We start from the raw sequence: 26,167 nt of genomic DNA on the forward strand, positions 1-26,167 counted from the left end.
GCCCCACCCACTCTCCCAGAAAACCACTCTGGTCACTGCACTTGCCTTCCTTGGCATTTGGAAACACGTGTGCTTGCGTTTTCCCTAAACATTGCTGTCCTTCAGAATTCCAAGATGATGTGGGCTATGGCTGCAGACACCTGGGTGTGGGATGAGCAGCCCTTTCCTAAGGCACAGCGTGGTTCTTTGCAGGGCCTGTAACTAAGGCCAGCTCCATGAATGTGTGACCCGTGAAGTACACAGGGCCCTGTACTTAGAAGAGCCCTGTGCTTGGTTTAATGCTCTGCTGCAGCCATCTTGAAATTCATAGTACTTCCTAAACAAAGGGCCCTGCATTCTCATTTTTCACTGGGCCTCGCAAATTATGTGGCCAGTCCTGCTTGTCACTGGTAGTGACCCTGGGTATGCTTGTGGAACTGCTCAAACCTCATATCATTTAAAAAGCACTTGGCATTCACCAGACTTGTTCACATGCATTTTATCACTTGATTCTCTTTTTCTTTCTATTTTTTTTTTTTTTTTTTTTTTTCAGAGATGAGGTCTCACTCTATTGCCCAGGCTGGTCTCGAACTCCTGGACTCAAGAGATCCTCTGACCTCAGCCCCCTAAAGTGTCAAGTTTACAGATGTGAGCCACCCTGCCCGAACTTACCACTTGATTCTCACAATGGAGTAGGCCGGTATGACTCTTTATTCTCATTTATTACTTAAGAAAATTGAAGTTTGGCAACTTTCTCCAGGTGGCACAGCTAGGAAGTAGCAGAGCTTGTATTTGAACTCAGCCCAGGCAAGCCCTGCTCCACTTACTATCAAGCTACCTCCATCTTGGTTTCAGAATCCTTTTTTTTTTTTGAAACGGAGTTTCGCTCTTGTTTACCCAGCTGGGGTGCAATGGCGCAATCTCAGCTCACTGCAACCTCCACCTCCTGGGTTCAGGCAATTCTCCTGCCTCAGCCTCCTGAGTAGCTGGGATTACAGGCACATGCCACCATGTCCAGCTAATTTTTTGTATTTTTAGTAGAGACGGGGTTTCACCATGTCGACCAGGATGGTCTTGATCTCTTGACCTCGTGATCCACCCTCCTCGGCCTCCCAAAGTGCTGGGATTCCAGGCGTGAGCCACCGCGCCCGGCCTCAGAATCCTTTTAAAAGAAGCTTTGTACACTAAGGTTTTTAAGAGTCAGAATGCATGGTAGAGTTGATATCTATCATTTCACGGCTGCCTGTCACCTTTTGAATAGTTTTTCATTAGTTTTTAACAGTTCTCAGCCATTATATGTTCAAATACTGTTTCTATCCTTTTTCTTCTTTCTGGGTTGAAACACATTCAATCTTCTTACTTTATCCCTTTCTTCTGTATTTTCTGTCTCTTCTCCTTCCATGGTTTGTCCTAATAAGTTTCTTCTATTTTCAGCTCATTCTCTTTTCAGCTTAAAAAAAAAAAAAAAAATCTCCTCTTAAACCCAACCATTGAGTTTCATTTAGTTATTCTATTCTTTAGGTCTAGAATGAATTTATATTTGGTTCCCTTTCTTGCTTGCTTTTCTTTTCTCTCTCTCTCTCTCTCTCTCTCTCTCTCTCTCTCTCTCTCTCTCTCTCTCTCCCTTTTTTGTTTTGAGACAGAGTCTTGCTCTGTCACCCAGTCTGGAATGCAAGGGCAAGATCTCAGCTCACTGCAATCTCCGCCTCCCAGGTTCAAGCAATTTTCCTGCCTCAGCCTCCCCAGTAGCTGGGATTACAGGCACATACATCACACCCAGTTAATTTTGGTATTTTTAGTAGAGACGGGGTTTCACCATGTTGGCCAGGCTGGTCTTGAACTCCTCGCCTCAAGTGATCCACCTGCCTTAGCCTCCCAAAGTGCCGGGATTACAGGTGTGAGCCACCGCACCCGGCCTCTATTTGGTTCTTTCTCAAATCTGCTATGCCAATTCATGTAGCTCTCAGTGCCCTGTTATAATTTTCAGGCTTGTCTTTTCTCTCCTTAAACATAGTATCATTGTTTTATGGTCTATAACTGATAATTCCACTGTCTGCTTCCACTGTCAGATTTTGGTTTTGCTTTTTACTCAAAAAAAAAAAAAAAATAGAGATACAGTTTCTTTACGTTGCCCAGGAGGGTCTCAAACTCCAGGGCTCAAGGGATCCTCCTGTCTTGGCCTCCCAGAGTGCAGAGATTACAGGCATGAGCCATTGCATCCAACCAGTGTTTATTTTTGTTTTCATTTTCAAGACAAGGTCTCACTCTGTCACTGAGGCTGCAGTGCAGTGGTGTGGTCATGGTTCACTGCAGCCTTGACCACCTAGGCTCAAGTGATTCTCCCACTTCAGCCCCCCAAGTAACTGGGACTACAGGTGTGCACCACCATGTCTGGTTAATATTTTTTATTTGTAGAGGTGGGGGTTTCACTACTTGCAGAGGCCAGGCTGGTCTCGAACTCCTGGCTTCAAGTGATCCTCTTGCTTCGGCCTTCCAAAGTGCTGTGATTACCAGTGTGAGCCACCACTCTGTGCTCCATTGTTCAGTTTTTACTGATTGTTTCTCATGTCACATACACCTGGTTGTGTTTTGGACATTGTATTTTTAAAAAATCATTTTAATTAACAATAATTATACCGTCCTCTGGAAGAGATTTCCATTGGCTTCTACCAGGATCTAGGGACCAGCAGTCTGGGATCATCTTAACTCAATTTCAGGGCTCCAGACTTTCTGAGCCACCCAGTGACTCAAAGCTGGACTGCAGTCTGTAGAAGGGTTTGGTTTGATTGGTTGGTTGGTTGGTTCCCCTTTACTCAATTTGGGGTCCCAGTTTAAGATTGAGAGCTTTTTTAGTTGTATATTGTTCCATAGCAAACTACTCCAGAATTTAGTGGCTTAAAACAGTTGTCCAGCTAACTTTTTTTTAAGGACCAGATAGTATATATTTTAGACTTGCAAGCAACATGGTTTTTGTCACAATCACTCAACTCTATCATTATAGCACAAAGCAGCCATAGATAATAGATAAGAAAATGCATGTCTGTGTCCCAATAAAACTTTACGAAAACAGGCAGCCATCTTCAATCTGATAAAGGGCATCTGTGAGAAACCCACAGCCAACACCATACTTAATGGTGAGAGGATGGATGACTTCCCGAGGAAATAAGACAAGGATAAGAGAAGAATGTCCATTCCAACCACTTCTATTTATTTTGTTGTTGTTGTTGTTTTGAGACAGAGTCTTACTCTGTCACTCAGGCTGGAGTGCTTGATCTCAGGCTTGATCTCAGCTCACTGCAACCTCTGCCTTCTGGGTTCAAGCGATTCTCATGCCTCAGACTCCCAAGTAGCTGGAAATACAGGTGCACACCACAATGCCTGACTAATTTTCCGTATTTTTAGTATAGACAGGATTTCACCATGTTGGCCAGGCAGGTCTCGAACTCCTAACGTCAAGTGATCCACCTACCTTAGCCTCCCAAAGTGCTAGGATTATAGGTATGAATCACCACATGCAGCCATTCCAACCATTTCTATTTAATATTATACTAGAGGTTCTATACAGGGCAATTAGGCAAGAAATACAAGTTAAAGGAATCCAACTAGAAAGGAAGACATAAAAATATCTCTTCACAGACACACGATCTTATATGTAGAATATCTTAAGGAATCTACTAAAAAACTATTAGAACTTCCGGGCGCGGTGGCTCACGCCTGTAATCCCAGCACTTTGGGAGGCCAAGGCGGGTGGATCACGAGGTCAAGAGATCAGGACCATCCTGGTCAACGTGGTGAAACCCCGTCTCTACTAAAAATACAAAAAATTAGCCGGGCATGGTGGCGCATGCCTGTAATCCCAGCTACTCAGGAGGCTGAGGCGGGAGAATTGCCTGAACCCGGGAGGTGGAGGTTGCAGTGAGCCGAGATCGCACCATTGCACTCCAGTCTGGGTAACAAGAGCGAACTCGGTCTCAAAAAAAAAAAAAAAAAAAAAAAACTATTAGAACTAACAAATTCAGCAAGGTTGCAAGATAAATAACAAAAATCAATTGTATTTCTATATACTTTCAATGAGCAATCCAAAGATGAAATTAAGAAAACAATTTCATTTATGATAGCATCAAAAAGAATAAAATACATCTTATTGGAATACATTTAACGAAAGAAGTACAAACTTAGAAAATGACAAACATTGTTGAAAGAAATTAAAGACAGTCCCTTTTTTTTTGCGACAATTTTGCTCTTGGTGCCCAGGCGGGAGTGCAATGGCATGATCTCGGCTCACCGAAACCTCCACCTCTAGATTCAAGCAATTCTCCTGCCTTAGCCTCCCAAGTAGCTGGGATTACAGGCATGTGCCACCACACCCAGATAATTTGTATTTTTAGCAGGGACAGGGTTTCTCCATGTTGGTCAGGCTGGTCTTGAACTCCTGACCTCAGGTAATCTGCCAGCCTTGGCCTCCCAAAGTGCTGGGATTACAGGCTTGAGCCACTGCTCCCGGCCCAAAGATGGTCTTTAACGGAATGTATGCAGAGGTTTTTAAAAAAATAAATTAAAGACCATCTAAATAATTAGAAAAACTGGCCAGGTATGTTAGCTCATGCCTGTAATCCCAGCACTGTGGGAGGCCAAGGTGGGAGGATCTCTTGAGTCCAGGAGTTCAAGACCAGCCTTGACAACATGGCAAGACGCTTGCTCTACAAAAATTAGCCTGGCATGGTGGCATGCACTTATAGTCCCAGTTACTCGGGAGCTGAGGTGGGAGGATTGCTTGAGCCCAGAAGTTGAAGGCTGCAGTAAACTGAGATCATGCCACTGCGCTTCAGCCTGGGCAACAGAGCCAGACTCTGTCTCAAAAAAAAAAATTGGAAAAAAATCCTATGTTTATGGTTTGTAAAACTTAACATTGTTAAAAATACCAATTCTTTCCAAATTGATCTTTTGACATAATTCAATCCCCATCAGAATCTGAGATGACTGTTTTATAGAAACTGACAAGCTGATTTTAAAATTTATATGGAATTGCATTAGACCAAGAATAGCCAAAACAATCTTTAAAAAGAAAAACAGAGTAGGAGGGTTTCTATTTCCTGATTTCAAAACTTACTACAAAACAGCAATAATCAACTCAGTGTGATACTGGCACAAGGATAGACTTATAGAGAAATGGAATAGAATTGAAAGTCCAGAAATAATCTCATTCATCTATGGTCAACTGATTTTTGACAAGGGCGCCAAGCACTGGTGAGAATATAGAGAAATCAGAATTTTCATGCATTGCTGGTGGGAATGTAAAACAGTACGGCCTCTGTGGAAGACAGTTTGGCAATCCTAAAATGTTGAATATAGAATTACCATATGTTCCAGTAATTCCACTCATAGGCATTTATCCAAAAGAATTAAAAGCAGGAACTCAAACAGATACTTGGATACCAATGGATATATCAGCATTATTTATAATAGCTAAAAGGTGGACACAACCCAAATGTCTAACAACTAATGAATGGATAAACAAAATGTGGTATATCCACACAATGGAACATTATTTGGCCATAAAAAAGAATGAAGTGCTAATAGATGCTACCTTGAAACATATAAACCTTGAAAACATAATGAATGAAAACAGTCAATCACCAAAGATCACATACTACATGATTACATTCATATGGAATGTCCAGAACAGAGAAGAAAGGAGATAATACATAGATTTCTTAGGCCTAGAGGTGTAGGAGAAAGGAGGATGGGAAGGTGATAGGTGAAGGACACAGAATTTCCTGTTGAAAATTATTATAAAATGGACCATGGTGATGATAGCACACATATGTGAATATACTAAAAACCACTGTGCTGTACACTTTAAGTGGGTAAACTGTATGGTATGTGCATTATATCTCAATAAGGCTGTTAATAAAAATAAAAGAACAAATAACCAGCCATGGGTCATAGTTTGCTTACTCCTGGCTTAAAATAACAACTATCATATTTACGCACTATTATTTGTCCGTTCTCACATTGGCTATAAACAAACATAGCCAATGTGAGAACGGACAAATAATAGTGCGTAAATATGATAGTTGACAAATAACAGTGAGTAAATATGATAGACTGGGTAATTTATCAAGAAAAGACGTGGCCGGGCGTGTTGGCTCACTGTTGTAATCCCAGCACTTTGGGAGGCCGAGGCGGGTGGATCATCAGATGTCAGGAGTTCGAGACCAGCCTGATCAACATGGTAAAACCCTGTCTCTACTAAAAATACAGGATTAGCTGGGCATGGTGGTACATGCTTATAATCACAGCTACTTAGGAGGCTGAAGCAGGAGAATTGCTTGAACCTGGGAGGCGGAGGTTGAAGTGAGCAGAGATTGTGCCATTGCACTCCAACCTGGGCAAGAAGAGTGAAACTCCATCTCAAAATAAAATAAACTGGGTGCAGTGGCTCACGCCTGTAATCCCAGCACTTTGGGAGGCCAAGGCAGGTGGGTCATCTGAGGTCAGGAGTTCGAGCCCAGCCTGGCCAATATGGTGAAACCCTATCTCTACTAAAAATTCAAAAATTAGCTGGGCGTGTTGGTGGGAACCTGTAATCCCAGCTACTCGGGAGGCTGAGGCAGGAGAATCCCTTAAATCCAGGAGGCAGAGGTTGCAGTGAGTTGAGATTGTGCCACTGCACTCCAGCCTGTGACAGAGTAAGACTCCGTCTCAAAATAAGTAAACACATACATAGAAAAACAAAAGAGGTTTAATTGGCTCGTGGTTCTGCAGTCTGTACAGGAAGCATAGCAATTTCTGCTTCTGCTTCCAATCATGACAGAAGGCAAAAGGGGACTAAGGCCTCTCACATGGCAGGAGCAAGAGAGAGAGGGAGGGGGGAGGTGCCACACATTTTTAAACAGCCAGATCTCACTCACTATCACAAGAACAACACCAAGGGGATGGTGCTAAGCCATGCATGAGAAATCCACCACCGTGATCCAATCACCTCCCACCAGGCCCCACCTCTAACATTGGGGATTACTGTTCAACACGAGATTTGGTGGGAACACAGATCCACACCACAACATTTGCTCATGATTCTGCAATTTGGACAGAATTCAGCAGGGACAACTAGTCTCTAGTCTATGTGGCAAGGGTGGGGCAGCTTGAACAGGGCTGAATGATCCACTTCCAAAATGGCCTTACATGGAAGGCAAGTAGGACCCTAGCTGTGATGCTGGCAAGGTTCTTCAGCTCTTCTCCACATGGGCTCTCCATAAAGCCAGGTTGGGTTTCTCACAGCGTGCTTATCTCAAGGTGATCAGACTTCTGAACATGGTATCTGGCTTCCCCCACAGAGCAGATATGGAAATTGTAAGGCCTTCTTAAGGTTTACGCTTGTAACTGACATAGCATCCCTTCTACCACATTCTCTTGGTGAAAGCAGGTTACAGCCCAGTCTAGGTTCAAGGGGAGAGAACTAACAATGGTGTGAATACATGGTTCTCTGGAGACCATCAAAGTACTCTATCACAGTCCACCTTCTGTCTCCTAATTATTCACTTGCTCTTACATGTACAATACACTTACCGCCCCATAAGTCCCCCATGAAGTCTCACCCCATTCATGTGCCAGTATTGAGCTGGCAGTCCATACTTTCCTCATCTAAATCAAGGCCAGGTATAAATGAGGCTTCTCAATTGATGCTCCTCTCAGTCTGAAGATCTTTGAACTAAAGAGACAAAGTTATCCACTCCCCATACACAATGGTGAGACCAGGAAGGGAGAATCATAATTGGCATTCTCACTGAAAAGGAGGAAATGGGCTGGGCACAGTGGCTCCTGCCTGTAACCCTATCACTTTGGGAGGCCGATGCAGGTGGATCACCTGAGGTCAGGAGTTCAAGACCAGCCTGACTAGCATGGCAAAACCTCATCTCTACTAAAATTACAAAAATTAGCCAGGTGTGGTGGCCCATGCCTGTAATTCCAGCTACTCAGGAGGCTGAGGCAGGAGAATCACTTGAACACAGGAGGCAGAAATTGTAGCGAGCTGAGATCGTGCCTCTGCACTCCAGTCTAGGTGACAGAGTAAGACTCAGTCTAAAAAAAAAAAAACGCAACTACCCTGAAGAACTGGGATCTAACTAAGGAATTATGTCCAACTGGATTTCAGAATTGCTACAGACCTGTGGCTGCTATGTGCCTGCCATTTCCTCCTTTTTATTTTATGTTTTATTTAGACAGAGTCTCGCTCTGTCACCCAGGTTAGAGTGCAGTGGCACCATCTCAGCTCACTGCAATCTCTGCCTCTTGGGTTCAAGCGATTCTCCTGTCTCAGCCTCTGGAGTAGCTGGAACTACAGGCATGCGCCACCATGCCTGGCTGATTTTTGTATGAAGCTGTCTTCTTTTTTTTTTTTTTTTTTTTCTGATTGAAGCTGTCTTCTTAAGGCTTAAGCCAGAGTGGCACAACATCACTACCACTATTTTCTATTAATTAAAGAAGGTCACAGGCCAGGGGTGATGGGTCATGCCTGTAATCCCAGCATGAGGCAGGTGGATCACAAGGTCAGGAGATCGAGACCATTCTGGCCAACATGGTGTAACCCCATCTCTACCAAAATACAAAAAATTAGCCTGGTGTGGTGGCACGCGCCTGTAGTCCCAGCTACTTGGGAGGCTGAGGACGGGCGATTGCTTGAACCCAGGAGGCAGAGAGTGCAGTGAGCTAAGATCGCGCCACTGCACTCCAGCCTGGCAACAGAACAAGACTCTGTCTCAAAAAAAAAAAAAAGCAGGTCACAGGGCAGCCCAGAATCAAGGGATATGCAGGGTATGAATAGCCATAGCCATGGCTCAGTCTACTACATGAGTGATTTGTCAGAGCGTCCAACCTTGGTAGGCCCTGAACTCCAAATTCATACCCTTAATCCCAAGAAGCTTTCAAAGGTATAGCTCAACCTATTCCATGGCTCCTTCAGACTAGCAAATGCCCTCGGGCAAAGGCAGGCCCACGTGCTGGGCTCACCTCTCTGGTAGAGTCACCACATTTAACAAATAAAAAAGGCCGGGCACAGTGGCTCATGCCTGCAATCCCAGCACTTTCAGAGGCCAAGGCAGAAGGATCACCTGAGATCAGTAGTTTAAGACCAGCTTGACCAACATGGCGAAACCCCCTTTCTACTAAAAATACAAAAAATTAGCTGGACATGGTGGTGCATGCCTATAATCCTGGCTACTCAGGAGGCTGAGACAGGAGCATTGCTTGAACCCAGGAGGCAGAGGTTGCAGTGAGCTGAGAGTGAGCCGTTGCACTCCAGCCTAGGCAACAGAGCGAGACTCTGTCTAAAACATTAATTAATTAGAGGCCGGGCATGGTGGCTCATGCCTGTAATCCAGCACTTTGGAAGGCCGAGACAGGCAGATCATCTGGGGTCAGGAGTTTGAAACCAGCCTGACCAACATGGTAAAACCCCGTCTCTACTAAAAATACAAAAATTAGCCGGGTGTGGTGGCGCATGCCTGTAATCCCAGCTACTCGGGAGGCTGAGGCAGGAGAATCACTTGAACCTGGGTGGTGGATTTTGTGATGAGCCGAGTTTGTGCCATTGCACTCCAGCCTGGGCAACAAGAGAGAAACTCCATCTCAAAAAAAAAAATTTATTAATTAGTAATTAACTAGTTAATTAAAAAAATTAAAAATAGGTTGTCCAGTTAAATTTTAATTTCAGATAAGCCACAATACTTTTTTTAGCGTAAGTATATCCCAAATATTACAGGAACATAATTTGCATATGAAAAAAGTATTCATTGTTTATCTGAAATTCAAGTTTAACTGGGACACACACTGAAAAATTATCCATTATGTGAAATTCAGATAAGAATTTAACTGGGAGTGCTGTGCTTTTGTTTGTTTGTTTCTTGAGACAGGGCCTCACTCTGTTGCAAAGCTAGAGCGCAGTTGTGCAATCTCAGCTCATTGCAGCTTTAACTTCTCATGTTCAGGCCAGCCTCCACCTCAGCCTCCTGAGTACCTGGGACGACAGATGTGCAGCACCATGCCCCACTAATTTTGTTTATTTTTTGTAGAGACAAGATCTCACTATGTTGACCAGGCTGGTCTCGAACTCCTGGGCTCAAGCACACCTCCCACCTCAGCCTCCCAAAGTGTTGGGATTGCAGATGTGAGCCACCACACCTGGCCAGGAATGCTGTATTTTCTGGAAAAAAAAAAAAAAGGAAAAGAAATACAGAAGAAGATACTGAACCTCATTCATAACGTAATGAAAATTATGCAGTTTAATATAATGATATGCCATTTTATCTACTAGATTATATAAAAGTTTGATAATATACAGTATAGATAAGGATGTGGGAAATGGGGCAAAGCCATTTTTGTTTGTGGGAGTGAAGATTGTGTAACCTCCCTTGGCAGAGAATGTAACAATGTTTATCAACTTTTAAAACCCACATACTCAATGACCTAACATTCCACTTCCAGGAATTCATTCTATAGCTATACTCCTACATGTTAGCCAAACTATATATACAACAATGTTCTCTGTGGTATTTGTAACAGCAAGAAACTAAAGGTAATTTGATCATCAGTAGCAGGAGATTGTTTTACTAAATTATGGCTTTGCCATTCAACATATGCAACAATTTATTTTTCTTTTTCTTTTCTTTTTTTTTTTTTTTGAGATGGAGTCTTGCACTGTTGCCCAAGCTGGAGTGCAATGGTATGATCTCGGCTCACTGCAACCTCTGCCTCCCAGGTTCAAGCAGTTCTCCTTACCTCAGCCTCCCAAATAGCTGGGATTACAGGCACCCACCACCACGCCTGGCTAATTTTTTTGTATTTTTATTAGAGATGGAATTTCACTATGTTGGCCAGGCTGGTCTCAAACTTCTGACCTGGTGATCCACCCACCTTGGCCTCCCAAAGTGCTGGGATTACAGGCGTGAGCCACCATGCCTGACCTCATATGCAACAATTTAAAATATGATATGTATCTATGTACTTACATGGAAAGATCTATAAAATATATCAGGTGAAAAAGCAAAGCATAGAACAGAGTATAATAGATGCTCCCACTTCTATTTTTGAAAAATTGTATATCTATAATTAAATGTAATTAAAGTTCCAATGGAACGTTATAGAAAAATATGCAAGAAACCCAGGCTAGAGTGCAGTGGCATGATCTCAGTTCACTGCAACCTCCGCCTCCCAGGTTCAAGTGATTCCCTTGCCTCAGCCTTCCTAGTAGCTGGTACTACAGGCATGCTCCACCATACCTGGCTAACTTTTATATATGTAGTAGAAATGGGGTTTCACCATGTTGGCTAGGCTGGTCTCAAACTCCTGACCTCAGGTGATCCACCCACCTTGGCCTCCCAAAGTGCTGGGATTACAGGCATGAGCCACCTCGCCTGGACTTATACAATGGAATTCTATGTACGACTTTTTTTTAATGAGGCAAATCTATGTATACTTGTAACAGGATTGTTAGTTGTGCCCCAATATCCATTCTCCTCTTCTCCTTCTGATTTTTGAGCTGGGTACATGGCTATTTGGAATAAAAAATAAATTTCCAGGCTGGGTGCAGTGGCTCACACCTGTAATCCCAGCACTTTGGGAGGCCTGGGTGGGCAGATCACCTGAGGTTGGGAGTTCAAGACCAGTCTGACCAATATGGAGAAACCCCATCTCCACTAAAAATACAAAAAATGAGCCAGGCCTGGAGGTGCAAATGCCTGTAATCCCAGCAACTCGAGAGGCTGAGGCACGAGGATAGCTTGAACCTGGGAGGTGGAGTTTGCAGTGAGCCGATATCATGCCATTGCACTCCAGCCTGGGAAACAAGAGTGAGACTGTCTCAAAAAAAAAAAAAAAAAAAAAAGGAATAAATTTTCCAGCCTCCTTTGCTGGTAGGTGTGCCCTTGTGTTCTGTCTGATTTTTTTTTTTTTTTTGGTGTTGTTTTTTGGTGTTTTTTTTTTTGCTGACTTGATGCAGATGTAATGGCAGGAGCTCAGACAGCCACAATGGAACATGAGGTTCAACAGCTTCATGTTGAAGATGGCATAAAAAAACAACAGAAGGAATCTAGGTCCTTGATAATTATGGAATTCAGTATTGCCTGGCCACTTACCTCTGGACTTCATTAGAGACAGAAATCAATGTCTAATTTTGTAAGGCACTAATATTTTTAATTTTCTTTCACTAGCAGCCAAACCTAATCTTAACTGACACATATTCTATTAGTGTGTTTTCATGCTGCTGATAAAGACATACCTGAGACTGGGCCAGTTACTGAAGAAAGAGGTTTAGTTGGACTTATAGTTCCAAATGGCTGGGGAGGCCTCACCATCAAGGTGGAAGGCAAGGAGGAGCAAGTCACATCTTATGTGGATGGCAGCAAGCAAAGAGAGCTTGTGCAGGAAAACTCCCCCTTCTAGAACCATCAGATCTCGTGAGACTTATTCAGTATTACAAGAACAGCATGGGAAAGACCTGCCCCCATGATTCACTTACCTCCCATCAGGCCCCTCCCACAACACGTGGGAATTCAAGGTGAGATCTGGGTAGGGATACAGCCAAACCATGTCACATATAATGATGTGTAATGACTTCTAAGATAAATTGTTAAATAAAAAAGCAAGGTGCAAGCAATGTATACAGTATAATACTATTTTTGGAAAAAAGTGCAGAAAGATATAACTATGTTTGCCTATGGGCAGCATTTTCCAGAAGTATATACTCTTTGAATTTTTTACCATGTGCAAATATAACTTATTCAAAAGTGAACTTCAAAAAATCAGTTTTATACTGGAATAGGAATATAAAAAATATTTTTTAAAAATAATAAAAATCAGTTTTAAACTAATTAATAAATGATTTGTATTTCTAAACCATAACAATTTGATAAAACTATGGTTGGTTTTTCTTTTCTTTCTTGTTTTCTATATTTGTAGGATTTTAAGATATTTACATGCAAAATAGAACAGTCCCAGACAATAAAAATAACTTATGCTTTAAATATTTCTGTTTTGCTGTTATGCAAACCCTTTAATTCCCAGGACCCCAAAGGTCACTGTATGGAACATACATTTTAGAGCTGCAAGTCCATTAAACAATCTGTAATTGAGCATCTATGATCTATCAGGCACTACTTTTAGGTAAACAAAACAGACAAAATATGTTTGTTCATGGAGCTGATGTTCTCACGGGGCAAAGAGAGTAATGTGCTAAGAAGTGTTGAGAATTCCATTAGAGAGGGTAGTGAGGGAAGACCTCTGAGAAGGCAATTATTTGTGCTGAGGCCCGAATGATGAGAATTCCAGAAAATGATCCAACACCATGCAGAAACAGAAGGGGCAGGAAGGGTAGCTTCAGAAGAGGTAGTAGGGCAGCATCTGTGTGCTTCAGTGAAAAATCCTCTGCACCTAACCGAAAGTGCGAAACATAAGACTGGGTGCAGTGGTTCACGCCTGCAATCCCAGCACTTTGGGAGGCCTAGGTGGGAGGATTGCTTGAGCCCAGGAGTTCGAGACCAGCCTGGGCAACATAGGGAAACCTGGTCTCTACGAAGCATAAAACAATTAACTGGGCATGGTGGTGTGTGCCTGTAGTTCTAGCTATTCAGGAGGCTGACAGGGAGGATCACCTGAGCCCAGGGAGATTGAGGCTGTAGTGAGTCATGATCATACAACTACACTCCAACCTGGGCGACAGAGTGAGACATTGTCTCAAAAAGAAAAAAGTGTGAAGGCCGGGCGCGGTGGCTCACACCTATAATCCCAGCACTTTGGGAGGCCAAGGCGGGTGGATCACGAGGTCAAGAGATAGAGACCATCCTGGTCAACAAAGTGAAACCCTGTCTCTACTAAAAATACAAAAATTAGCTGGGCATGGTGGTGTGCGCCTGTAGTCCCAGTTACTCGGGAGGCTGAGGCAGGAGAATTGCTTGAACCCAGAAGGCGGAGGTTGAGGTGAGCCAAGCACTCCAGTCTGGGTAAGAACAGCGAAACTCCATCTCAAAAAAAAAAGAAAAGAAAAAAGTGTGAAAAACAAAAAGCCAATGATACCAAGAGCTGGCCAAGATGTGGAATAGTTGGAACTCATACTCTGCTGGCAAGAACGTACAGCCACTTCGGAACACAGTTCGGCAGTTTCTTTTGAAGTTAAGCATACACACATTTGCCATGCGACTCAGCAATTCTGCTCCCAAGACAAATAAAAACATGTGTCCACAAAAGGAGCTGTACAAGAGTGTTCACAGCAACTTTTTCATAATAGTCTGAAACAACAAACAACCATAACGTCCATCAACAGGAGAATGAATGAACAAACTGTGGTGTAGCCATCTAATGGAATACAATATGGCAATAAAGAGGAACAAACTACTTATATGTGCAAAAATACAAACAAATCTCAAAAACGTTATGTTGAGCAAAAAAAGTCAGATACAAAAGAGTATATACCGTGTGACTCCATTTATGTGAAATTCTAGGAAACATAAATCTAATCCATACTGATAGAGAGCAGACTGGACAGGTAGGGATGGGCCTTTGCTTGGGCCAGGTAGGGATTGACTGCAAAAAGAAACAAAGAGGACCAGTATAGTGGCTCATACCTGTAATCCCATCATTTTGGAAGGCTGAGGTGGGCAGATGACTTGAGTCCAGGAAGTGAAGACCACCTTGGGCAATATTGTGAAACCCTGTCTCTACAAACAAACAAACAAAAAAAGTCAGGTGTGCTGACTCACACCTGTAGTCCCAGCTTCTTGGGAGACTGCAGTGAGAGGATCACCTTAGCCTGGGAAGTGGAGGCTGCAGTGAGCCATGATCTCAGCACTGCATTCCAGGCTGGGAAACAGAGTAAGACCCTGTCTCAGAAAAAAAAAAAGAAAAGGAAAGGAAAAGAAAAAGACCGGGAGCAGTGGCTCATGCTCATAATCCCAACACTTTGGGAGGCTGAGGCAAGGGGATCACCTGAGGTCAGGAGTTCAAGACCACCCTGGCCAACATGGTGAAACCCCATCTCTACTAAAAATACAAAAATTACCCAGGTGTGGTGGTGCTCGCCTGTAATCCCAGCTATTCAGGAGGCTGAGGCAGGAGAATCTTTTGAACCCAGCAGGCGGAGGCTGCAGTGAGCTGAGATTGCACCACTGCATCCCTGTCTGGGTGACAGAGCGAGACAAGAGAAAGACAGATAGAAAGACAGAAAGAAAGCGGGGAGGGAGGGAGGGAGGAAGGAAAGAAACAAAAGAAAAAGAAACAAGGAAACTTTTAGAGTAGAGGAACTAATCTATATTGTGATAAAAGTTCATCAAACTGTACACTTAAATGGGTACATTTTCTTGTATATAAATTATGCCTCTGTAAAGTTGATTTAAACACAGTGTGTGTTTGTGTACTTACCAGTCTGGTACATTATATCTCTACTTCTGCTTCTTGTTTTTTGAGACAGAGTCTTGCTCTATCACCCAGACTGGAGTAGAGTGGTGCAATCACAGTTCACTGTAACCTTGAACTCCTGGCTCATGATCTTCCTGCCTCAACCTTCCAAGTTGCTGGGACTACAGGTGTGTACAATCACACTAGGCTAATTAAAAAAAAAATTTTTTTTTAAATTTAGAAACAGGGTGTCCCTATGTTGCCCAGGCTGACCTCAAACTACTGGGCTCAAGCAATCCTCCCACCTCAGCCTCCCAAAGTGCTGGAATCTTAGGCATGAGCCACCACACCTAGCCTCTGTATTTTCTAAAAAATAGCTTGCAAATAATTGTTTGTTACCCCCTTTCTTTTTTCCTTTTATCCCCTGCACCAAAGTGAATTAAGCCTGTCACCTGGAATTACTAACTATTAAGGCCAACTCCATCATCTCAGCCCTCACCACAGAGATGTTTGTCTCCATTTTACAGGGGAATCTTAGAGAAGGCTTTTGCAGGATGGGAGGTGTCAGGAGAAAGCCTCAGAAGTGGATAAGGAGGGCAAGGGATGGTAGGCATCTTCCAGGGAGATACACCTGGAAGCATCAAGGCCCTCACAGTTTGCTAAGGAACAGCTCTTTGGGCCTGGCACTAGGACAGGCTCTGTTTTGTAAGCCAATCCCCTCACTATCTGCCTCTTCACAGCAAGAAGCAAGATTTGTTTACTGTCCCAGACTAGTTCTCAGAGATCTGAGGGCTATCACTGCATAGCTAGATGTTGTTTTCACCCTGTTATGCAAACCACCAACAGGTATTTCCAAAGCCTTGCAACATGCAGGTAAGCTGGCTACCCTCAGGGAGATGTTGAGGCACCAGTGCCTTGTTTTCTGAGACTTAGCTCTGACAGGCAGGAACTGGGCTGACCCTAGAACTGAAGCTGGCCATATGTGGCCTGGACATTCCCCAAAACTATTTAGTAAGGTTTCATCACAGCGTTGCTTTCCTGTCCAGGTCCTGTGGGCACAAAGCAAATCTAATCTTATCCTAAAGCTGGGTGTGGTGGTGGGTGCCTGTAGTCCCAGCTACTTGGAAGGCTGAGGTGGGAGGATCACTTGAGCCAGGGGGTTAAGGCTGAAGTGAGCCATGATCACACTACTGCAAAAAAAAAAAAAAAAAAAGGAAGAAAGAAAAAAATCTTACCCCAAGAAGCCAGCATCAGTAGAGTGGGTATAAGTGAGCAGAGGTAAAAAAAGGGGAGTGACTCCTTGGGGCATCTGGTGAGTGAGGAGGATGTGGCTCAGGTCAATGGGAGCCACACTTGTTGGGGAAACCCTAGGACTAGAGTGAGGCAACAGCCAAGGCCAAATCCTGTGGCCTAGAAGAGGGACAGCCTGATGGAATTTTGCCTCATCATGAAGACTGTTGGCTCCAGTGGCAGTATTAGCTAACATCTACTAGGCACTTCATGAAGCTGGACCGTGGGTGGTCTAGATGCTCTAAGGCGCCTTACTAATTTAATCTCGAAAGACAACCTTATGCAGTAGACGCTACCACCCTCTGACAGTTAAGGAAATGGAGGCACAGAGGTTTTAAAGGACCAGCCTTTCCAGCAAGCAGCAGAACTATGACTTATGCTGTAAGCCACAGCACCTCTCAGAAGTCAGTGTAGGAGGCTGAAGCTGCCGGCTGGAGGGTGGGGGCCCAAGAATCAACACACTCTTCTGCCCTGTGGATTCTCATCTGAGCTTTTTCCCAGACTGAAATGCTCCATTTGCATAAAGGGTAGCAGAGAATGTTAAAATGCAGCCACTTGCCCAAAACTGTGCAGCCACCCAGAAGGGCTGTGACCTGTCTCTCTGGACGCACACCCTTACATCCTCTCTCCCCTACCTTCCTGGCCTGCCTGTCCTACTACCTTAGGATCTAAATGTTTTCTTGACTTTGTGCCCTTTACCCTTCTCTCTGATTGTCAAAATCTGTCAAGGCTCAGCCCAAATCTCACCTCTTCCAGAAATCTCTCACAGACATTCCTGAAACAATTCTGTCCCCAGTCCATCCACTGAGAGGTAAGGCTCTCAACTGAGGCCTTGGGTCACTTCTCAGTGGATCTATCTCCCTGGGGGCATAACCACAGGGCTTCCTCAGTAAGTAGTTGATACCCACCCATGGTTAAGCAGGTCCTTAGAGGGTTATGAGGACATCTGTCTTCAGTGACTTGAAAAATCTTAGGCGGCTGGGCTGACAAAAATTAGTCAGGCATGATGGTTGGTGCCTGTAATCCCAGCTACTCGGGAGGCTGAGGCAGGAGAATAACTTGAATACAGGAGGTGGAGGTTGCATTGCCTCCCAAGTCTATAGGTGTGTACTACCATGGCCGCCACCATGCCCACCTAGTGTTTATATTTTTGATAGAGACAGGTTTTCACCATGTTGTCCAGGCTGGTCTTGAACTCCTGATTTCAGGTGATCCACTCTCCTAGGCCTCCCAAAGTGCTGGAATTACAGACTGTCTGGCATTCCATTAAATTTTAGTGAGCTAATCATTTATTCATTAATTCATCAGATAGATATTAATTGACGCCAGTTGCTCAAAGCTATATGAGCCGGCAAATACTTCTTTTTTTTTTTTTTGAGACAGAGTTTCACTCTTGTTACCCAGGCTGGAGTGCAATGGCGCGATCTCGGCTCACCGCAACCTCCGCCTCCTGGGTTCAGGCAATTCTCCTCCCTCAGCCTCCTGAGTAGCTGGGACTACAGGCACGTGCCACCATGCCCAGCTAATTTTTTTTAATTTTTAGTAGAGACGGGGTTTCACCATGTTGACCAGGATGGTCTCAATCTCTTGACCTGGTGATCCACCAGCCTCGGCCTCCCAAAGTGCTGGGATTACAGGCATGAGCCACCGCGCCCAGGGAGTTGGCAAATACTTCTAACAGTGAGTGAGTGCAGGGATTAACAGCACAGCATCTTCAGCCAAACTGGCTGTGAGGAAATCCCACTCTACCACTTACTGGGCATGTCGCCGTAGGTCAATTAGTTACTTCACCTCTCTGTGTACCAGTTCTCTCATTTAGAAGATGGAGATGATAATGATAGCACCTACCAAGGTTGTTATGAGGCTTACACAAGCTTATATATATACAAGCATATATATCTATATGCAAAGGAGTCAGAACAAAGCTAGGTCAAGGAGGAAAAGGCATCCAGGCGGCCGGGCGCTGTGGCTCATGCCTATAATCCTAGCACTTTGGGAGGCCGAGGCGGGTGGATCATGAGGTCAAGAGATCGGGACAATCCTGGTCAACATAGTGAAACCCTGTCTCTACTAAAAATACAAAAATTATCTGGGCATGGTGGTGCACACTTGTAGTCCCAGATACTCGGGAGGCTGAGGCAGGAGAATTGCCTGAACCCAGGAGGCGGAGGTTGCGGTGAGCCGAGATAGCACCATTGCACTCCAGCCTGGGTAACACGAGTGAAATTTCATCTCAAAAAAAAAAAAAAAGAAAAGAAAAGGCATCCAAGCAGCAGAAACGGCATGTACAAAGGCTCAGAGGCGTACACCAGTACAGCAAGCTGAGGGAACCAGGAGGAATTCCATGAGGCTGGAACTTAATGTGCAGCTGGGAACAGGTTGAGAGTTGCATGCTGGGCAATGTGGGGAGACCTCATCTCTAAAAACATTTTTAAAAATAAGCCAGGTGTGGTGGTGCACCCCTGTAGTATGAGGTACTCGAAGGCCAAGGTGGGAGAATCACTTAAGTCCAGGAGTTCAAGGTTGCAGTGAGCTATGACTGTGCCATTGCACTCCAGTCTGGGCAATAGAAACCCTGACTCTCAAATAAAAACAAAATAGGGAAGACAACAGGAATATCAGTTTGATGGCATGCCTGTATTTTCTGGGGAGGGGTGGGCAGAGGTGGTGGGCTTGGTGTGCAGCATGTCATGTTTGAGTTCCACTCTTGGAAGTTCTTCTGCCTGTGTGATGTTCCCCAGTCTCTTACACCAGACACACACTCTTAGAAGATAGATACTATGTCTGGCTGGTCACGGTGGGTCACGCCTGTAATCCCAGCACTTTGGGAGTCCCAGGCAAGCGGATCACGAGGTCAGGAGATTGAGACCAGCCTGGTCAACATGGTGAAACCCCGTCTCTACTAAAAAATACAAAAATTGGCAGGGCATGGTGGCTTACGCCTGTAATCCGAGCACTTTGGGAGGCCGAGGCTGGTGGATCACGAGGTCAAGAGATCGAGACCATCCTGGTCAACATGGTGAAACCCCGTTTCTACTAAAAATACAAAAAAATTAGCTGGGCATGGTGGCGTGTGCCTGTAGTCCCAGCTACTCAGGAGGCTGAGGCAGGAGAATTGCTTGAACCTGGGAGGCAGAGGTTGCGGTGAGCTGAAATCACGCCGCTGCACTCCAGCCTGGCGCCTGGTGACAGAGCGAGACTCTGTCTCAAAAAAAAAAAAAAAAAAAGAAGAAGAAGACAAAGATAGTTACTATGTCTTACGATTTCTGTGCCACCTCATCCTTCCTACCTGCCCCAACCCATCCCAGGCACATGCTCTGTGCTAAGGGACTACAGCTAAATTGGGTTTAATGGAATCCAAGCTTCTTCCCTGCCTAACTCTTGAGATCTGATAATTGGGTCGCAAACATTACACCTCTACATGGCTGGTCTCTGGATTTCTGCTGTGCTGCTCTGGAGGAGTCTGAGAGAAGCCACCCTTCTGTTGAAAGGGGCTAGGCTACCTGGGACCCTGCTGCCAGCCCAAAAGCTGCCACATCGACCTTAGGACTGGGCCCTCTTCCAATCCTTCCCACCTCCCCACATGGGAGAGCATGGGCCTGGGGCAACTGTAGCAATAGGAAGAATGGATGGACTGGAGGGAGGAGTGTAGCAGTGAGAGCAAAGACCAGCCTCATGTTTACTGGTCTCACCAAACCTCAGCTCTTTGGAGACCTTTGCTCCTAGAAGTGATGGAATCCTTACCCCACCCCTCTGCCCCCCTTCCTGCCAGGCACCCAAGCAAGGTGCTATTCCAGAGTAAACCCACAGCTCTTGAGCTTTCTTTCATTCCCATTGGGCCATCAGTAGGAAAAACTAACAGAAAAAACTCCCGTTGAATGTAAAGTCAGAGGCAGCTGGGAACCAGCAACTGAGCCTGCACTTCCCCTGCAGAGTCCTCAGCTGCAGGCGTATGATCTGAGGGTGGAGAGGAGCCCCCCGTCACGAGGAAGCATGTGAGTGTGTGTGCCTGTGTGCCATGCATTCATGTCTCTGTGTGTGCTCTGTGTGCACGTGTGCTCATGTGCATGTATGCATCTGTGTGTATGCCCTCATGTGTCCACATCTGTGTTGCCCATTACGCATGTCTGTGTGTGCCCTGTGTGTATGTGAGATGAATGTGCACTCATGGCAATGCCCACCCAGGGGAGGGGCAGGGGAGCTGTGGGAGCAGTGGGGTACATCTTTGCAAACTTGCTGCTGTGGGCAGGTAGGTAGGAGTGGGTTTGGATATGGTTGTGGGAGCAGGAGCCACGTGTCTGTTGTGAGGGAGGATTTCTGCCGGGGTGTTTGTGAATGATGACTGGATGACTGAGGTGGGGCAGCCATGCTTCTGGCTGAGGCCCCGCCTTCTCATCCTTCCTGGGGTCACCTCCCAGGGCAGCCACCTTGGCCAGAAGTGCCCAGGTTTGATGCTCTGGCCTGGGCTGGCATGGCCAGCAGAAAGCACAATGTCTTCAAGGCCCAGTGGAAGGACGACATCAGTCTCTGAAAGCTAAGGGGGCATGTGGAAGTGTAGGGTGGGACTAAGAAATCCCTTCAATTCCTCCAACAGTGGCTGACAAAACAGACCCCATATCCAAGGAAAGCTGTGCCCTAGGATGGGAGGATTGCAAAATGGAGGAGGCTCTGTCTGTTCTGGTAGTGGGGACCTGGGTGACACCACTCTCCAGATGCCCAAGGACTGCGGGGCCTCTGGGGACAGCATTTGAATTAGGTCATAAATGATTAGGAGAATGTCAGAGGAAGGAAGTAGGAGGGGAAAGGGGGCATTCTAGGCGGCAGAAACAACCCGAGCAAAGGCACAGAGGCGGGAAAATGGAGGGTGTGCTCCAGAAGCTGCCTCCTGCATGTTCATGGAATAAAGCTGAGGCCCAGAGAGAGGAAGTGTTTCTAAGACCTAGCAGTAGCCTTGAGGTCCTCTCACTCCAGGTCAGTGCTTTTTGTTACCCTAGAAAGCTTACAGGAGAGCACACCAGGGAGTCAGCTGTTGGTTTGGTTTCCTTTGCTTTCTTATCCCCAGCTAAGTCTCAATCAGGGATCGATCCTTGTTCTTGGCCTTCCTCTGCCAGCAGCTAGCTGTGTGATTCTAATAAGTCACTTCCCCTCTCTGGGCCCCTCATCTCCAATATGAAGGAGGTATAAGGCCTTGCTTCTACCTAGAAATGCCAACTCTGACTCTCTAAGCTAAAATGTGGCTTATTCTCCTATGCCCAGCACCCGGCAGAATCTATAGCACTACACGGGTGCTCAAATAACTGTTTTTGAATGAAGAAAGGAAGGAAAGAATGAAAAGCATCATGACTCTTCCTTAGCACTCTGCTTTGACAGCCTCAGCCTCTCCCCGCCCCAGGCAGGACAAAGGATGCAGGAGTCCCAGACCTTGAAAAGGAAGTCAAGGAAAACAAATAACTTAACTACATGGGGGCCCTAAACTCTGCCTCTGGGTGGATGCCCCTGAGAGAACCTTTCCTTGCAGCCTTGGCCTTGCTGAAACTGTGCAGTGGTCAGGGCCTGGAGGAGGGGCAGGGACCTCTAGCAGACCCAGAGGCAGCTAGGCCTGAGCCAAGACTGGCCCTCCCCTTGCTCCCTCCCCACTCACAGCTTCTCTGCTTCAAGAAGTGTCCCAAGCCTTCTGGTCCCAACCCTGAGGGGTTGGGCTGGCTCTGAAACCTCCTGTTTCCCAGGCCAATGATACCTTCATTTTTCCAGTTGCAATAACCCCTTTTTTTGAGGCCCCCTCCTTTCATGTTAAGAACTTTATTGCTCATTTCCCTCTTCCGTGACAGCAGCTGTATTTCTTTAACTTTGTGAAACACACACACGATCTATGGTGGTAGAAGTCGGAATCAGTTGCCTCTGGGGCGGAGACTGACTGGAAGGGGACACAAAGGCATTTGGAGGTAGTGAAAATGTCTGAAATCTTGATCTAGGTGATGGTTACATAGGCATATATATTTGTCAAAATTCATCAAGCTGTACACTTAAGATTTATGCATTTTACTGTATGTGGAATGTATGTTGATTATACCTCATAAAGTACTGCTAGCATCTAAAAGATACACATATGGAAAAGTACATGAAACATACATGTTCAGTTTAATGAATTATTTAGCCAGCGCCTGTGAAACACCACCCACGATACCTGGTGCCCCTGTGTAATCCACAGAGCTTGGATATAACCAAGCAGTTTCCCAGGGACCCCAGCACCCACAGACAGGGCACCTCAACTCCAGACACCATGTGCCTCTCGCTTCCCGGATTCATGGAAACATAGAGGCCAAGGATGGGGCAGAGCCCATGGGCTTTGGAACCTAGAATTTCCCATCAGTTCAACACCAGGCTTGACCACGATTCCCATTCTAGTGAATTGAAGGAACAGAAAACACACCATTTCCCCTTTCTGGGAGGGGAGTTTCCGTACTGGCCTCCTCCAGTGAGTCTTGGCTGGGGGGTGGGGGTTGTCCCTAGTTAAAGTCAAGGAGAACTGTGCCTTCCCTGCATCCCTGCTAAAAATAACTCCAGGCAGTGTTGCTGCCACTGAGCAGCAGGAAGGACAGAGTCGTGTTTTGCTTTAAACCTAGAAGCAGCTCGGCAATTGGGGGCTAGGGTGGGGTGGGAGAGCAGGCTAGGGATCTGAGAACCCTGGCTGTGCTCAGTGCACCCCCCCCCACCCCCAGCTGCAGCTGGTCTTCCGGGGGTGCCTGGGAGGGGTGTATGTGTTAGCGCATGCACGCGCATGTGTGGTGACAGGGCCTCCCAGTAGCAGAGCAGGAAACCAGGGAAGGCTGGGAATGTGTGGGGAGGGGTCTCTGTCCTGCTAACTGGAGCATGCAGCTGGAGGGCCAGGCGTCACGTCACGTACTCCATGGGGTCCCTACCTCCTCTGAGAAGCGTTCTGTTCCTGCAGCCCACGCCAGGCTCCCTGGGGTTGGAGAGGCTAGTCTTCTGCAGCGTGGCCGCCTGCCCCTCAGGGCTCCTTGCACACACGGGGCTGGAGATGGTTGCTTGGTAGTCCTTGTCTCTGTCTGGCTTCTGCTCTGCCCAAAGATATTGGGAGGTCCTCAGGGGTGGGTGCAGTCCGGCAGCGAGGAATTTCCCTGGAAACGGGAAGTACAAGATGTGTCAATATGGGATCCTAGCAGAGGAGTGAGAGGCTGAGTAAAGGGAAGGGAAGAGGCCCTCCTGGCTGCTCAGTCTTGCTCTCTCCTCCCACCACTCCCCTGCCTGTCTTATGCATCAGAGGCCTCCAATTGTTGGTCTCTCTTTCTGTATGCTTGTCTTGGGTCCCCGGCTCCTTGGAGCCAGGATCATCCTGCAGTTGGCCTCCATTTTCCAAGGTAACAATAAAGAAGAATCACCATTCATTTCACAGGTACCCCGTTCCAGGCACTGTGCTGACTCTGATGTGGATGTTCTCATTTAATCCTCCCAGCAAACCTGTGATAGTGGAATGATTACAATTCCTCCCTATTTATAAAGGAGGAAACTGAGGCTTAAAGTGGTGAAGTGCTAGTCTAGGATCTCACTGGCAGTACCTGACAAAGACAAGGCTTGAAGTCATGATATAGAACACAGAGCATGTCCAAGATGACTGTCCAGGAGACAATAAGAATTTTAGGGCCAGGCATGCTGGCTCCTTCCTGTAATCCCAGCACTTTGGGAGGCCGAGGCGGGTGGATCACCTGAGGTCAGGAGTTCGAGACCAGCATAGCCAACATGTTGAAACCCTGTCTCTACTAAAAATACAAAAATTAGCCAGGTGTGGTGGCAGGCACCTGTACTCTCAGCTACTTGGGAGGCTGAGGCAGGAAAATTGCTTGAACCCAGAAGGTGGAGGTTGCAGTGAGCCGAAATCATGCCACTGTACTCTAGCCTGGGCAACAGAGCAAGACTCTATCAAAAACAGAAAAAAAAAAAAAAAAGAATTTTAGAAATTTGATATCTGGGCCAGGCACGGTGGCTCATGCCTGTAATCCCAGCACTTTGGGAGGCTGAGGTGGGCAGATTCCCCTGAGGTCAGGAGTTGGAGACCAGCTTGACTAACATGGCAAAACCCTGTCCCTACTAAAAATACAAAAATTAGCTGGGCGTGGTGGTAGGTGCCTGTAATCCCAACTACTCGGGAGGCTGTGACAGGAGAATCGCTTAAACCCAGGAGGCGTAGGAGGAAGCAGTGAGCTGAGATCGCACCATTGCACTCCGGCCTCGGTGACAGAGCGAGACTTGGTCTCAAAAAAAAAGTAAAAAGAAATTTGACCATCCTAGATAATTTAGGACACATGGTTGCTGAACTTGATGATTTTGTTTAAAAAAACACACGTATATATACATACAAACACCAAAATAACCCCAAAATAGTGGCTTTACATTCAAAATTTGTACTCCCAGTTGTGATTTTGACCAAGAAACTAACCATCCTGACAAGTCTCAATTTCCATCTCTAAAAAATGGGTACAATAATCCTTGCCGAGGATTACTGGAGAGTAGTGTATTTGAACCCAGCCTTTTTTCTAAACCTAGAAAACACAAAGCTCCTTCATGCCTTGAGGCCTTTGCATGTGCTGTGCTGTTTCCTGTGCCTGAAACCCTCAGCTTCCAGATGTTCACGTGACTGGTTTATTCTCGTCCTCCAGGTCTTAGCTCAAACATAACCTTCCTCCGAGCAGCCTTCCCTGACTACCCAACAGACCCCCATCACACTCAATTGCATCCCTGTTTCATTTTCTTCTTTGTACATATCGTGATCTGAAATTTCCTTACTTATTTTTTCTGTTTGCTTTTTTATGGCCTGTTCCCCTCCCAACTGCCAAGGATATAAATTTCTTGAAAGCCAGAGGCCAGGCGTGGTGGCTCACACCTGTAATCCCAGTACTTTGAAAGGCTGAGGCAGGTGAATCATTTGAGGTCAGGGTTCAAGACCAGCTTGGCCAACATGGTGAAACCCTGTCTCTACTAAAAATTCAAAAAACATTAGCCGGGCATGGTGGTGGGCGCCTATAATCCCAGATACTGGGAGGCTGAGGCAGGAGAATCACTTGAACCCAGGAGTCGGAGGTTGCAGTGAGCTGAGATAGCGCCACTGCATTCTAGCCTGAGCAACTGAGCGAAACTCCGTCTCAAAAAAAAAAAAAGAAAGAAAGCTGGAACCTCTGTGGGGTTGAATGATCCATTCACGGTGCTCAGAGCAGTGCCTGGCAAACATCAGAGCTTGCTAAACATTTATGAATGAATGAATGAATGAGCTTTGAAAATAGCATTATATTTAAGTGACTGACTCTCACGGGCCTTGCTGAGAGCAGTGAATGTGGGCTAATGGGGGATCAGAGGAGAGTGCTTTGGGCCTGGCTCTGGCCCAGGCTCAGCCCTGAAGCTCCTGGGCTGCAGGGAACCATGAGGCTGCCTGGGCTTCCGGCTGCTCCAGGATAAAGGTCAACTCTTGCTGGAACACGAGGTTCTGCACCATCTGGGCTTG

At 45.8% G+C, this 26,167-nt stretch overlaps 1 protein-coding gene across 4 annotated transcripts in view; it reads right to left on the reverse strand.

Annotated features, from left to right (window-relative positions):
* FKBP5 (FKBP prolyl isomerase 5) overlaps window positions 1-23,843 on the reverse strand; it is a 150,324-nt gene extending 126,481 nt beyond the window's left edge. For all 4 annotated transcript variants that reach the window (XM_035295441.2, XM_054253919.2, XM_078369055.1 and 1 more), the window contains exon 1: window positions 23,574-23,843. The gene's annotated coding sequence lies outside the window, so the exon portion shown is untranslated. The remainder of the gene's footprint in view (window positions 1-23,573) is intronic.
* Window positions 23,844-26,167: the final 2,324 nt, after the last annotated feature.

This window comes from Callithrix jacchus, chromosome 4 (genome assembly GCF_049354715.1).
Source record: "Callithrix jacchus isolate 240 chromosome 4, calJac240_pri, whole genome shotgun sequence".
In the NCBI taxonomy this organism is placed as follows: Eukaryota; Metazoa; Chordata; class Mammalia; order Primates; family Cebidae; genus Callithrix; species Callithrix jacchus.